This window comes from Camelus dromedarius, chromosome 6, assembly GCF_036321535.1.
Source record: "Camelus dromedarius isolate mCamDro1 chromosome 6, mCamDro1.pat, whole genome shotgun sequence".
Classification (NCBI taxonomy): Eukaryota; Metazoa; Chordata; class Mammalia; order Artiodactyla; family Camelidae; genus Camelus; species Camelus dromedarius.
Window position 1 is genome coordinate 41,788,438 of NC_087441.1, and position 15,441 is coordinate 41,803,878.

The 15,441-nt window shown below is 34.1% G+C and overlaps 1 long non-coding RNA gene across 1 annotated transcript in view; it reads left to right on the forward strand.

Annotated features, from left to right (window-relative positions):
- Window positions 1-15,441, forward strand: part of LOC116154382 (uncharacterized) — an 873,015-nt gene that overhangs the window by 561,056 nt on the left and 296,518 nt on the right. The window lies entirely within an intron of this gene.

Below are 15,441 nucleotides of genomic sequence, written 5' to 3' on the forward strand. Positions count from 1 at the left end.
TGATAGTGTATTTGGCCAGTAGAATGAGAAATAGTATTGGACATTTGAAATCTGTGCATTTGGCATTATTTGGAAAGCTTCTTGTAATGTTAATAACACAAAATCAACAAGGCTTGATTTTAACCATCAAAATTTTTTTGCTAATTGTGGTGCTGTTTGTCTGTAGCTACAGCAAACCCATTATGTGATGAAATTTTACATTTTAATAACTTGTGATGAAGTAGATTTTCTCTCTACCTGTTGAGTCAGTTCTATCTGATATTAAATTAGGTAACTTTTGGTAATGATTTCTGCTTTTCATGGTACTGTGTCTAATGAATGCTAAGTGGATGTGAATTGATGAGGATGATAAATTAAACTTGTATCAGTGCCATGAGGAGAATGAGAAGCCAGAGCTTTATAATGAGGAAAGATATAAAAGCATGACTTTACCAGACTCGTCTGAGAGTTTTAGATCTGACATTTTCTCTGGATGAACCTTGCAAAAAAATAACAAATGCATTTTACTTGTATCTTGCCTTTTTACTCATTTATGACACACAAATATCTTCCACAAAAATCTGGGGAAAGAGTGCCCCCGTGGAAGAGGTGTGTCTGGCAATATTGTTGGAGATTATAATTGTGTTCTCTGCTCTACCTGTGGTATTGCTTAATTGAATTATGGAATTACGGGAATAGCAGTAGAATTCTCTATGGGCCTGAAACAGTTAGGCTTTTCATAATTTGTTTATGCTGTTTGTTTTATCAGTAACACACGGAGGAAATAGGTTTTCTGCCTGCATGATGAACATGATTTCTCTGTTGATAGTTCATGAATATTAGTCATTGAGTGACAGATTTTGTTGTATTTGTTTGTATTCATTGCTCTCCAGAGTGGTGGTTATATCTTGAATATGCCAGCTGTCTCTTGGGCCCACTTCACAAAATGAGAGGCTTTTCTCAAAGGATAGTATTTTCTTCCAGAAAGTGGAAGTCAAGTTCTATTTTTTCCTTTCATTATTTGATAAAATTAAATATTGTGAAGGAAAAACATTTCCTTTTCAAATTATTTCTCACACAAATGGCACTTAGTTCAAAGATTTTTGCATTTTTCCCTAGACAGAGATGAGTAGCACAAAGAAATATGACTTGAATTTAATGGATGTACATGGTAAATACTACAAAGCACGTAGAATTATCTTCAGCAATAATGCATAATAAGACTTCTGTATCTAGAATAGGATCTGCCATTCCTCTGCTTAGTATTTACGTCCACAGATAGGAAATGGGTATCTTGCTGAGAGGAAACATGAACCATACTGAATTTGGACAAGGATAATTGTGTCTGGTGCTAAACGAGAATATTCTCATTTTCTTCCCCTACATTAAGAAGTAGCTTTCAGTCCTCAATCAGAAGTAGTTAACATTGAAATCTACATACATTTAAAGATGAGTGAGATGCATGGTTTGTAGAAAGGATTGTACCTTCTGGTTAAAGTACGTGGATGAAGAGCTAGGATGGTACGTCTCACATGTCACTGCTGACACTAATGAGCTTAGGAGAGGACCCTGGGTTTCCTCAAGTATGAGGGATGAGTGAGAATGGGGTCACTCCTTCAACTGTCGGATTTATGTTGGCGGCTTCAGTGCTCCTCTACATAAATTCATGGCTGACTGATGGAAAATTCTATAACCAGAGGATGAAAATACCATCTCTGGAGCCCAAACACCTAGTACACTTGGGGACAAAGTCGGGGTGTTCTACACAGCTAATCAAGAAGAATCTAGCCAATGGAAGATAAAGGAAAATGGTTCAAGGGAAATAAAGTCCTACTGCACGAGGTGGGGGTGGGGGAAACCGAGAAGGGATTTGCATATTGAAATTGTCCTGATTTGCAAATCCTTTGCTACAAGGACCAGTTAAACAGTGAAATAAGAATATATATGGTACGAAAAGCCATCTTGCTTGGTCTTCAAGAGGGAGGGAAAGTAAATCCTGTGTTGTGATATTTGCATCCAGAAAAGAGGCCTCTGTCAGTTGCTAGGATCCCATACATACACACTCCCTGTTCCCATATCCGAGCAATTATTTTGACCTCTTCCAGTTAGATGATCAGAATGGGTCTTGAAAATCTTCTTTTTAGAAGGCAAAATCAGGGCTACTGATGGTTGAGCCTCACAATCTAACTAGGAAATGACTACTTTCCCTTATTGGCCTCCTCAGGGTCATGTTGGGTGAATGTGCCCCCTCTTCCATCAGTATAAACTTCTACCCCCACTGGGAGCTAGACTTAGTCCTGTCCACATGTAGTTCAATGTGCCTTTTTTCTTTAAGATTCCAGAATAACTTTAAGATACACCTTTTAATTTTGAATATTACAAAAATGAGAGTAAAAAGGCCACATGTTACAGTTAGGTTAAATGTGCAAGTGTTTGCTGAGACACCAAACATCAAGTACAGTGTCATTAAAGTATGTTAGTGGATTTCTCAAGACCTAGTGCAAAGTCACTGATACTCCCCCATAAAAAACTTTCTTAGCCAGGGTGAGGGTTCCACTGGACCCTCCAGTATCAGAAGGCAGTTAAGAAAGCCTCTATCATAATCAGCTGGATTCTGTCACACAGTGTGATCTAGAGAATTCCTCTCATGCCATTTGAACAATTAAGAAAACCCTAAAAAATGAAAGAGCACTTAAAGGCAGACAGTTATCCTCATAGTTTTAAAGGCTGAAGTTTATTGGGAATTCTTTTATGTGTCAAGCACTATGTTAGCTACTTTATAAGCAATATTGTATTTTATTGTTTTGATACTTTTATACGATAGGTACTAATATCCATCCATTTTTTCACATGAGAAAACTGAGGCTCAGAAAGTTTAAATAAGTTGCCTAAAATCAAACATCTACTTCTTAGAAGCCAGAGCCACGTTTCCAACTCAAGACAGTTTCCTAGGTGGGGAGGGGATAGCTCAGTGGTCAAGTGCATGCTTAGCATGCACAAGGTCCTGGGTTCAATCCCCAGTACCTCCGTTATAAATAAATGAATGAATGACAGACAGTTTCCTGAGTCTGAGATCTTAACAACTTTCTTAAGTTGACTTTTTTGGAAACTATGAAGATGGAGATTTGGTTTTATAGAACTTGAGCAGACCCTGAATGTCTAAAACACTACAAATAATGAAAACAATCATAGCTGTCTTTAGGTTTATACTTGCTATTTCCTAGATGTATTGCTTAGTCTTTATAGCCAAAACAGGTCTCACCATCCCCATTTTATATATGGTAAAACTGAGTCGTGATGAGCAGAGTGGCTTGTCCAAAGTCTCATGGCTAGTAAGAACAGAATGCAGATTTGAAACTCAAGTTTGCCTAATTCCAAAATCTATCTTCCTACTGAAAGACTATTTGCAAACAGTCATCTAGAAAAATATTTGCTTCATTTGTAACACACAAATGGTTAATAACTTTCATACAGAAAAATAAAGCAAAAATTAAGGTACTAAAGATGGAAAAATATACAGAATATATAGAATGCCACATTAGAAAGCAAAGAATAATTCTAATGGTCAATAAAGAATTTTTAAAATTAATATAAGGAGATCAAAAGAAATGCAAATAAAAACCAGTAAGATACCTTGTCTGAACAAAATAATTGAGCCTAAGTCCTTATTTTATGTTTTAACAATATCCAGTGACAGTGAATATGCAAGAAAACAGATATTCAAATATACTGTTCATGGGGGAGTAAGTTGATAAAATCTTTTCAAGAAGAGAATTTGGTGATACTAATCTGAAGCTCTAAAAGTGGATGTTGTCTTTGGCTCAGTAATTCCATTATCAGGAATGTATCTTAGATTTAATAAAGATTTCATGAAATAGAAATTATAGCATCTTTTAGAAAGGTGCAAAATCAACAGCAAAGTAAATGAGTAGTAATACAGATTGGTTAAATAAATTAGGACACATTTATAAAGTGGAATATGGGGCAGATTTTATAAGTGATAGTGCAAATATATATAGAGATAGATTAATTGAATATAATAAAGCATTTAAACAATGTGTATACCATTGTTACCTTTTTTGCTAAAATAAGTTTGCTCTTAGAAAATCCTGAATACATAGACTCAAAATATTAACTTTTTTTTTTTTTGAGTATAGAATTTCTGGGTGATTTCTTTTCCTGCTTTTCTTTCCAACTTTTCTTGGTTGAGAATATTTAACTAAAAATTGAACTTAAAAAAAAGTTTAGTACGTGCGCACGCACGCACACACACACACACACAAACACACACACAAGTAACTTTCAAATTTAGTAAGAAAATAAAGTTATTACCAGGTTTTCCAAATGGAAAAAAATTCTTCTGGATTTCCAAACATTTGGTAAATTAGCTCCTGGATACAATCTAAGTAAGAGTTGATATAATTTACCTGAATACTAATGGACACTAAAATATTATGTTTCTTTATTAACTTTATACAAATACTATTCTGATTAAAAGAGTAGATGTTTGACTAAACAGTCATTTGTTTAACAAAAGGAGAGACCAACAACCAGAAGAAATGTATCCCATAGATAACAGCAGAGTGCGTGAGTTTTTTCTTAATTTGATGATTAATCCTATTCTTGTTCCCTAATGTATCCACTGTCTGAGCATTGTTTACTGATAATTTTTCACCAACAATAGATTAATTTATTTAAACAACTAATAATTCTTGCACTGCAAATAAAAATAATTTGATATTTATTCCACAAACAATTTTTTTGAACTTTAGGAAAACAATAAAATTAGTGGCTATTCAGGCTAATGAAAAGGTCTCATTGATTGTACTTATTATGTCCTTATACAGGAGATCTTGATTATATATTACAATGGTGAATTCTTTGAGTAGTCTTAGGATACTTTTTTCACAGTAATTCAGATTTTAATCAGTATTTGTGTGGGGTAACGGAAAATAAAAATTTATTGTTTAGGCTTTTAAAAATTTTGCATATTCACAAAATAACAACTAAACTGAAGATCGTACTTTTGATCTCTGATTCCTCAGTTGTCAAGACTTAGCACCTATTTCTCTATTCTGTCATCTACTTATGGTTTAGCTGTTTATCTGCTCGTCTTATCTGTTTATTTATCATCTACTTATTGTACACATAACAGTTATTGAATGTGAGGAATAGAAATAAATGGACATATATACACTACTCTACAAATTGGAAATACAATTACATACAAAATCTTCATTTTTTAATTTTATTTAATAACTAGAATAAAAGTGTCTTAGATTTAAAAGCTGTAATGAATTTTCTCCCAAAAGAGTCTACTTCCTCTCTCTCTAAAAATACTAAAAATTAAAAAAAAAAACTTTTGCCATCGATTTGTAATGACCAGCAAGTGTCAATTTACTTTATCAATTTTGGAAATGCATATTTTTTATCACTCTTCCTATATTGCCTTATTATTTTATTTAAGAATTATTTCCACAATTAAAAAAAAAGCTTTTCCTCTTTATGGGATGAAGGATGTTAACTAAACTTATGGTGGTAATCATTTCATAGTATATGAAATTCAAGACATTATGTTGTATAGTTTAAACATACATAGTGCTGTATGTCAATTATATTTCAATAAAACTAGGGAAAAAAAGAGATTATTTCATAAGTATGAATAGACATCTGCAGAAGAATGTCCTGAGGATTTCTTAGCTTGAATAAAAATCATTCTTTCTTAAGGAAAGAAAAAAAGGTAAAATACAAAAACAGAAGAATAATGTCAGGAAGAAGACTTTGTCTTTAATAATGATAAAAATTCCTATCATAGAATTCTTAACACAAGATTGGAGAACCTGTCATTAACCCCAGACTTCTAACCCAAGCTTTCTTTCATTTAGGTAGAAAACCAGTTGGTCCTAAACAATCTCCCATCCATGATGTTAGTTTCAGGGTTGTTATTGTGCTGAATGAGACCTGTTTCTTCATAGTCAACTATCTTCTTGAGTTGGGGCCTCCTGTATCTCATAAATGATGTGTTCCTCTTCTGACATTTATTGTTCAGAGACCTACCCTCTTTTCACCGTTGCTGGAAAGTGCTGTGTCGGCAGGCAGAGTCTGGGTAGTGCAGACTATGCTTTCCTCTCTGGATGAAAACAGACAGAGGAAAGGACTGTGTCTTCCTACGGCCCTGAGCTGCCCTCCTGGTAGGATGCTCTCCGCAGCTGCAAGGCTGGCCACCTGGGCTGGCGGCCCTCTTCAATAGCTGGATATCCTGTTCTGCTTTGCTGCTGCTGAGCTGTCCAGGATGATCGCCTGGGAAGTGAATTGTGACTTTCCAGGGTTTTAAGCTTGCCAAGATTAGTTAGGAAAACACAGTTTGGGGTTAGACAAATTCCAAATCTTCTGGCACTCTCGTTGCTTGAAATTTGAGAGAAGGAAAAAATAGTAGTGGGAGTTGTGAGCTTAAACGTGTTTGAAAGGGAGGGTTTTTGTTGAAAATATATAAATTATCAGTGAACATATTTTGTATGCAAGCAGTGGGACCCTAGTGAATTTTTTTTAAATGATACATTTAAAAAGTACGAGCTCCCTCTGTGCTGTGTGGAGTAATGTGTAGAAATTGTTACCAGAGGCAGTGTGGGAAAACAAATGCTGAGTGTTAGAGTTAAAAGACATCTCTGAGACTTGGTTGAATAATTAATGCTCTTAGATTTTAGAGGAATATTCTTACTTTAAAATTGTTCTTGTGCTCCAAAAAAAAAAGGAAAAGAAAAAAAATGTTCTGAAGTTTTGAGGGGAAAAGTTGTTTGACCCTTCCTCACTGGCAGTCCTGATCCTTCTCACAGATGTGCTATTGCTGAGTGAATTCACATGCTGGTTGGTTCGGGAAGACCCCTAGACCCCACAACATCAAAATGTCTGCTCTAGACTCACTTGAAATGGATAAAGGTGTGAATCTATTATGACAGGAGATCGATTCTGATCAAATTCCCCCCACTTAATATATTGACTGTTGATGGCCCTGTTGGTAGCTGCCCCTTAAGGAACAGTGTTTTTGTTTGGTTTCAGATCATGTTTTGAAGTCCTGAGCTTTCTTGCTAAAATGTCTAACTTTTTTTGGTCTGCTTTAAGATAAAGGCTATTTCTTTTCCTATTTCTTTGGTTTGAGGAGTGTCATTAGTGAATGAAACCAGATCTTCATCTAAATATGACAGTTTCCTTCGCTAGTTCTGAGCCATAGACTGTGAAAACTAAAATTAAATTGTAGGACAAAGCATTTAAGCTTTTAGAGAGTCAAAGTGGAACAATGATTATTTCCTACTATCGAATTTCATAAACTGAACTCTAGGACTAGGATATTGGTCTTCTATGTTCTTTCCACTAAATTCACGATTGTAATATGAAAGACTAAAATATCTAAATATTTTTAAGCATTTTTACTTTTACATTATTTTAAGACCGACAGTTTAACTTGAAAATTTACTGTATTTGTAATACACTGGCATCAAAAATTATTTTTCAGGTTTCTGTCTAAGTGTATCCTTTGAAAAGTTAAGTATGTAAATATAAAATTCTTAAAGACTCTTGCCAAGGATGAAGTTTTATATCCTGTCACTCAAACTATGCATAGGGGTTAATCAAGTCCCCAGTATGAATTCAGAGGAACTACTTTCTAGATGTATATGTAAACCCACATTCACACACACGCGTGTGTGTGTGTGTATGTGAGTGTGTGTAAGTATATAAAAAGCTCAGAGTGTGGATCTTCAAAGCGGTCAAGTTTTTAAAATATTATTCATATTTGATTTTATGCACAGCTGTGGTTTTCCCTCTTCTGTTTTTATTAGGGCTATAACTTCTGTTTTTAGAAAGAGCAAATTGGAGACTTATTTATGGTGAGGCCGAATGTTAGTTAATATTCAGTTTCTAATTTGGTAAGTGTGGACGTGTGTATGTATGTGTAGGTTTAATTTCATCCACAAGTATGGTTAACCACGATATGAAATAGTTTCCAAGGTAAATTTCAGTTTTTTAATTGAACAGTCTTAATTTGATTTAAGTTTTCTAACAGGGAGAATTAGGTTTCGAATAGCAACATTAACAGAGGGGATGTTTGCTCAGCATTGATGTAGCGTGAATAATGTAAGTCACCATGTCTTGGAAACCTAATTCCTAACATACCATTAAATAATCCAGACTGAATGTCCTTTGGCTTCATTCATCTCACTCATCCATTCCGCAAATCTTTATTGTCTGACAAAAGATTAATTCAACTTGATAAATTGGCCATAGTAACAGAAAAAAATCTGTGAATAGTTTTATATTAGAATATAGTTTATTGTTTATCCTCAACTGTTGGTATTATGAGATTAAGAAAAATCCAAAGACTATTTTAGGGTTGATGATGAAAGGTATCTGCACTTTTTAGGCACAAGTATGGTATCATTTTGGTAACTTCACGACTGTAAAATATTTCACATGGGCCACAAACTTCTAGCATGTTACAAATGTGCAGATTCTGTGATGAGGTAGGTAAAAATATGTATATAGTCATAAAAACATGTGAAATATGACAGAACATTTTGGAAAGGTGATTTTTTTGGTGTAATATTTTTTAAATATTTGTATATATGAAAATGTATGGCACACTTCATTTATACACTATTTTATAACAAGCATAAAAATTATAAAATATTATCCACATTTATAATATGGATATAATTTTAATTGAACTGAAGTCATTGTTTTAATAGATAGATTTTAATAGATTTAAAGAATTTGAAGATGATAATAGACTTAAAGAAAAAAATATTTAAAGTTAGCAGTATCTTTTATCAGCTGCTTAATTCTCCTCACACATACTTGGGGAGACAGTGTTCTAATAACAATTTAATCATAATAGTAATCTTGACAGCAATAGTAACAGTGCCAGCAGCAGCAGCAGCAGCAGCAGCAGCAGCAGCAGCAGCAGCAGCAGCAGCAGCAGCAGCAGCAATTATTTGTATTGTACCAGAGGCTCTCTGTAGTATGTTTCTCTTTGCAACCACACAAAATCATTATCATCCCTACTCTACAAGGAAACTATGAATCTGAGTTCAGTGTCCTCAAGCTACTAAATTTTAAAACAAGGATTTCTTCAGTTCCTAGAAACAGTAATAATCATAGTCAAATGTCAATTAAATGCAGATGACCAATGCATTCTTTATAGAATATCGCTTATGATTGTGGGTTAAGGAAATGTATTCATTCATTCAATCATTGATCGATACTCATTGTGCATCTGTTCTGTGCCAGGTCTTAGCTAGACACAATTGCAAACAGGGCAGACTGAGTATTTGGCTCATAAATTAAGTACCAGGGGAGATATGTAAAGAGTATCACTAGAGAGCTTTTTTCCACATTTCCCTTTAGCAACAGCTTGCTCATGTGGCGATCATATTATTTTTACAGCTTGTCATTGCCGAGGTATTTCAATATTAGCCATTTCTTTGGCCTTTGGTGTTTTTAATACCTTTATTGTTTTGTTTTTTGTATTTTAATAGACCTTGATAATTTTGATAAGTCAGCCTGCTGAAAGTAATTTTATATTGATCCAAGAAAATACTTTTAAAGTAAATTTTTATAAAAACAAATGTATATTTTTTTACAGTTGAAGAGTTAGCAGAGTGAAAGGAAAAAAAAGCCCTAACAAAGTAATCTTTAATTCCAACCTCAAGTTTTTTTTAATAATAAAAAAGCAGGGCAAAAGATTACATTAGGTTTATATGATTGAAAGGAAGTGTAAAGAGAAAAAGTCATCACAAGAATTTTCATTTGGAATGGAAATAATTACCAAGAATTTGTCCTTGTCTCATTTCTTATTTTATTAAATTCATGACATTATTGAACATTGTGTCCTATTCTCCTGACATTCTACTGAGTGAAAAATGACAGAGCTCAGCTAGTGATTTGATTATAGTATAGAATTGTATCTGATATGTCAAGATAAATGTCAACACTGCCACAGAATTTATGGATTTATAGACAGTGTTTAATTTTTGGAAAGAAATCTTTTATCAAAATTATTAATCATTTATTATTGTCAACACAGCTGCGTGGCAGGTTTCATTATACTGCAATAAAAGATGGTGAATGTAAAATCTCCTTCTAGCCTGACTGTCACGCAACACCCAAAGCATTTTGAAGAGGAACAATTTTTATCTGTCTGTTCACAAAGATTTACACCAGCATCAGTTTTATAAAAGAGAAACCCTCTGCCTAGAGAGAAAAGATACCTGCAGGTGAAATGTCCATTAGGGTGAACATTGCTCCATGAAATCGCTGAGGCCAGGGGTCCAATTACTAGTCCACTTTGTATTTGTGGCAAGACAAAAAAAAAAAAAAAAAAAAGATACTAATCTTCTAAACATTAAAAATGTTTTTCTACAAAGTTGCTTTTGTGTAAATTTATAAAGTGTTTTCCATATGTGTTGGTTTGAAAATAAGTTCTGCTTTTATTTCAAGTAAAACAACTGACCAGTGAAGGAGTATCTATTCAACAGCCAACATGACAATTAAAAATGTAAAAATACGAACCTAAAAAGGTTTCTCAAAAACTGGAATATTTTAAGTACAGCCCTATTCTTCCTCAGATTGAAATGCTAAATTGAAATGTAGCTTTTCACCTGATTATTTTAGTAGTTGGTAACAATTGTTATATAATTGTAATGACAGTCATCTTATCAAATTAACTCTTTTTTGAAATGCATAGTAAAACAGATAATCAAACAGTAGAAACAAAATAATTACTCTTTAGCAATCCAAGTTAAAATTTTTCTGCTATTACCTTAAATAACCAGCTATTACAAAAGAAACATATTTATTTCTCAGGATAATTTATCTTGAAATGAAGTGATTATATAAATATAAGATTTAAATCATATACACTGAATTCATGTGCATTAAATGCTCTGGTGAATCACTTGAGAAATAATAACTTCAGTATACTGAACTAAACTCTAGTGGCCTTAAGGAGTTAATTTCAATTTACTCCCAGGGAATAATTTATGCACTGGGAAAATAGGATTGAAAAATGAAAACTTGTAAATGAAAGCCAGTCTTTAATGAGTTCTAGCATAAAAACCTATAGAATACACACAAGATAGCAATTCCAGTTTCAGTTTAATTCTTTTGAAAAGAGAGCATCTTGATTAGATTTAAGAAGATAGTTCAGCAGGGAAATTATGTGTATAAATTTTGAAACAATAATTTATGTGAAATGACCTTCTGTATTTCATGAGGAAAAGTAAAACTGGAGGGTTTGAGGTTTACATTGACTGTGTACTTGATTTTTTTTTTTCCTAATTGCTGACCTTCTAATGTGGTGAGCCTTAAACCTCTCTTCTGAAGAACAAACGTTCCTGTGCTCATTGTAGAGTGAACCCTCCTTTCCTGTTAGTACTAAATGAAATGGATAGCAATAGAAGAAGATGTGAACAGTTTTCTTGCTATAAGTAAGTTTATGTAGAAAGTATTAACATTAGTAGCAATAGCTTGCTTTTAATAAAAAATGAGGATCAGTGCCTACTCTAAATCCTGGAGGAACACTGAATTTAGAAGAAAATAAGAAAACATTATTTACTAAAATGACAGTTCCAGAGAATTGTCCATGTCCAACATGGAGGACAGATCCAGACTGACAGATTTATGCCTTCCCACAAAGGTGAACCACGGCATCTGACTACTGTTTCAAGTCTTTCCTTGAGTGTCATGATCTATCTTCAGTGTTCTTGAGTTGTACTCACTTGTAATCTGCTCTTCCTCTCTTTCTTATGGTTTAACTCCTGCCTATTAATCTCATCATCTGTGTTGATTCTTCCTTCATTAACTCTTGGATCTCTTTCAGGGACTTAGTTTAACTTTCCTCCTGACTCTTATTGTTCCCAAGTCCACATTCAACTGGTCAAAGACTTCTGGTGGTTTTCTTCTTAGGTAGTTATAGAATGTGCCTCCTGCTCTCCTCATTACTACCGGTTTCTTAGTTTACAATTTCATCTTTTCTGACTTCAAATATTATAGCACCTTGCTCACCAGTTTTTCTTGTGAAAGCCCTTGTCAACTTATAATCGATACACTATACTTTTCTAGAGTAATCTTTCTAAAAGAAACTTTATGTTAGCTCCCTGCTTAAAACCATTCAGTGCTTCCCTAAGCCTTTTTGGATAGAATGTAGACTCAGTTGAATAATATCAAGGTTCTTCATGGCCTGGCTCATGTCAGATCTGTTTCTAACACTCTCCTAACAATCTTCAGAAGGAACACTGCACTTCAGTCATACTGAGCTACTTTCTTTTCTTGGAACATGTTATGTTGTTTTATAAATGTGTGCCTTTGTACTTGTTGTCTTCCCTGCTTAAAATACCCTTCTTTATATTTCTGTGAGAAATTTAGATAAAGTTTTGAATATGAAGATCAAGTGTGCTCTGTCATAGGCAGGGAAAATGTTATTGATGACTTGAGACATGAATAGCCCCCAAAGTATGACTAGAATTAGTAGACGATGTCAGAGAGGAGCAGCAAACCCAGTTTGCCTGCAAACTAGGGTGACCGCCTGTCCCAGTTCGCATGGAACTGAGGTGTTTCCCAGGACACAGCATTTTCAGTTCTAAGACCAGATAGTCATGAGCAAACCAGGATAGTTGGTCATTCTCAGACTCAAGAACTAGACAGAAACCAATATTCCTCTTATATGTTCCCAGTGTTTCCTAAATCTCTAACCCTTATCACTCTCGATTGCAACTGCCTTATATTTGTGTCTGATTCCCACACCAGGCTGTGAGCATCTTCAGGGACTGGGTCTCATTCACCTTTGTGTTTTTACCAACTACTTTGTTGCCAGTCACATGCTTTGTCCCCAGGAAATGTTTGATAACATTGAGTGAAGGAATTGAGCAAATGAACAAATAATTGAGTAATATAGAAAAATTGAAAAGGGAAAGGTGGGACTCATGTCCCAAAAGTTCTAGATAAATTAACAAAATTGATCAAGGAACTAAGACCTGGGTTTCAGATCTCGGAACCAAGCAAGAAATCCACTTCTCAGATTCTGGGGTACATAAGTACGTAGGTCAACAGAAGTTTCTTGGTCTCTAGAAATGTGAGGGGTATTAGTGTGAACACTGGTTCCTACATTGCATGGAAGTCTAAATCTCCCTCCAGTGCATTCATAAATTATGGAGGTGGGGAAGATTATGTTCTGATTGTCACATCTGTCTTTGGATTCTTGGTTCCTCAAGTACCAAGGATATATTCCCATGATAAGAGAGTTCGCACCCTAAAATGTTCCAGCCAGTCTTTTTGATGATTGTATTTCGGTCCCATTATCCAAGGCCAGAAACAGATTAGTCACAGAGCTGCAATGATGATGACTCTCAGTCGAATAAAAGCTAGTAATTTCTTATTACCTAATGATAGACCGGTCACAGCATTCATGGAACTGAATTCTCCTCTGCTTAAGGGTAGAGCTCATTTTGTGACTTACCTCCTCACATATCATCAGCACTTTTAGCCTAGATCCTGACGCACAGCAAGTATTCACTCTATATTTTTGAATTTTGAATAAATGAAAGAGTTTGCAAGTTTAGTGACAAACATTTGATTAAATCAAGTCACTGAAATAAGTGGTCAGTTCAGAGAAAAGCAGTTAATCCACTTACCAAAATAAATGGCTAGTTTATTAAACACAATTGTTATCAATTCTGAGACTTAGCAATACGATGCCACATATTTTTGGAAAGTAGAAAACTAAAATTACTGAATAATACTTTTCCTTTCACTTGAAAACATTTTTATGTTAACTAAATTGTTTAAAAAATCGGATAGGCAGAAATAAAACCACAAATAGGCATTTTTGCCTAAGTATTTTGCAACAGAAGGCATGCAATTGATTTGGGCTCAAAATTAATATTAAGATTAAATAAATAAGTATATGTATTACTTGGAAATGTATAATTAAATTATTAAAGTAAGGCAAACAGGCCCATGACAGAATGCTTTAACATTGCTAGCACTGCTTATTCAGAGTTCCAGAAAATTTGTTTCAACAAACAATTCATAAATCCATAGTGATGCCAACATTACCAAAAATGTAGGAGTGATTTCTTCCCATACCAAAGTTCAAAGAATGTCTTCACTGATAAGACTTGTAAAGCTAATCATTAATGTATGTGAAATACACTAAAATAAAAACAAAAACAAGAATCTTAACTGCACAGTTACATAAAAGCAATATTTCAGCAGAAATGGTTTCACAAGTGTTTGTCATTTATAAAATCCCTTTGTAATTTTCTAGTTGAAATATACATACGTTAGAAATATTTCACTTTGGGGAGCCCTGGAAGCAATGTTTGGATATTTTATTCCATTTCAGTTATTCTGCCCGTAGATTACTTTTACACTTTTTAAATTCAGTGTCAAACAATTCTAACGACTTTTTAAAATTTCTGCTGTTAACGGAGATATGGAATATTACATAATGAGACTTTGGTTTCTAATATTCAAGAAAACATTTAATGACTTAGTAAGAGACTGAGAGTGATAGAGATTCTAGGTACTATTTCAGTTCACTAAATCTGCACATTAAATAATCATGAAAACCTTTAAAACCATTCTTGGGTTTTCTCATAAAATGTCCCTTTCAAGTGACTGGTCTTACTTCCAGTTTACAGAGTTCAAGATGGGCAGGCACATGCCTTTCTTTTGTTCAAGCCTTCGTTTTTCACTTACTCCAAGTGTGACTCAGACATCACAGACAGCTATTTTGACTAAAACATGAGCCTATTCTGTAATGTGAGTAAACTCAGATCGTTAAGCAGCTCCTATTACAAAAATTCCTGCTTTGCTATTTTTCTCAAGGATAGCAAGAGTTGCTCACATTCCAATTTGAAAAAGAAAAAGAAAAAAAAAAAAAGAAAGAAAAACCTCTAAGGGGAGACGGAAGTAGTCTGTGGTGTTTTTCAAAAGTCTGGTATAGTGAAAAGGAAACAACTTTTATTTGATTTGTTGAGTAGATCATTTTTATAAATCTTTTGAATGACTGAAATCCGAACACATATATTCATTTTGATGTGTCATTTTTAGGACTTTAGCACTTAAAAATTGAAATAACTGCAAATATGGGACAAAAGGGGTGGTTTAAAATATTTCTCCTGAAAGGTGTTCCCACTCTCTGCTTTGCCTCTTATCAATTATGGATCCAAAGAGACCCTTGTGATTTTACTTGGATTATTTATGACAACACAGTCTGTTTCTTCTTTTGGTGGAAAGATGTCTGAGAAACATTTTTATACAGTTCTTAAAATTGCCACATCAACCATTGCTTTTTTTTCCTCCCCTCTAATGAACGCTTCGGTTGTTTTCAAACAACATCAGATGGGGCTAAAGTTCAGTATTTCAGAGTGGGCTAAGACTGCCCTTAAAAAGAAAAATACCAGTATT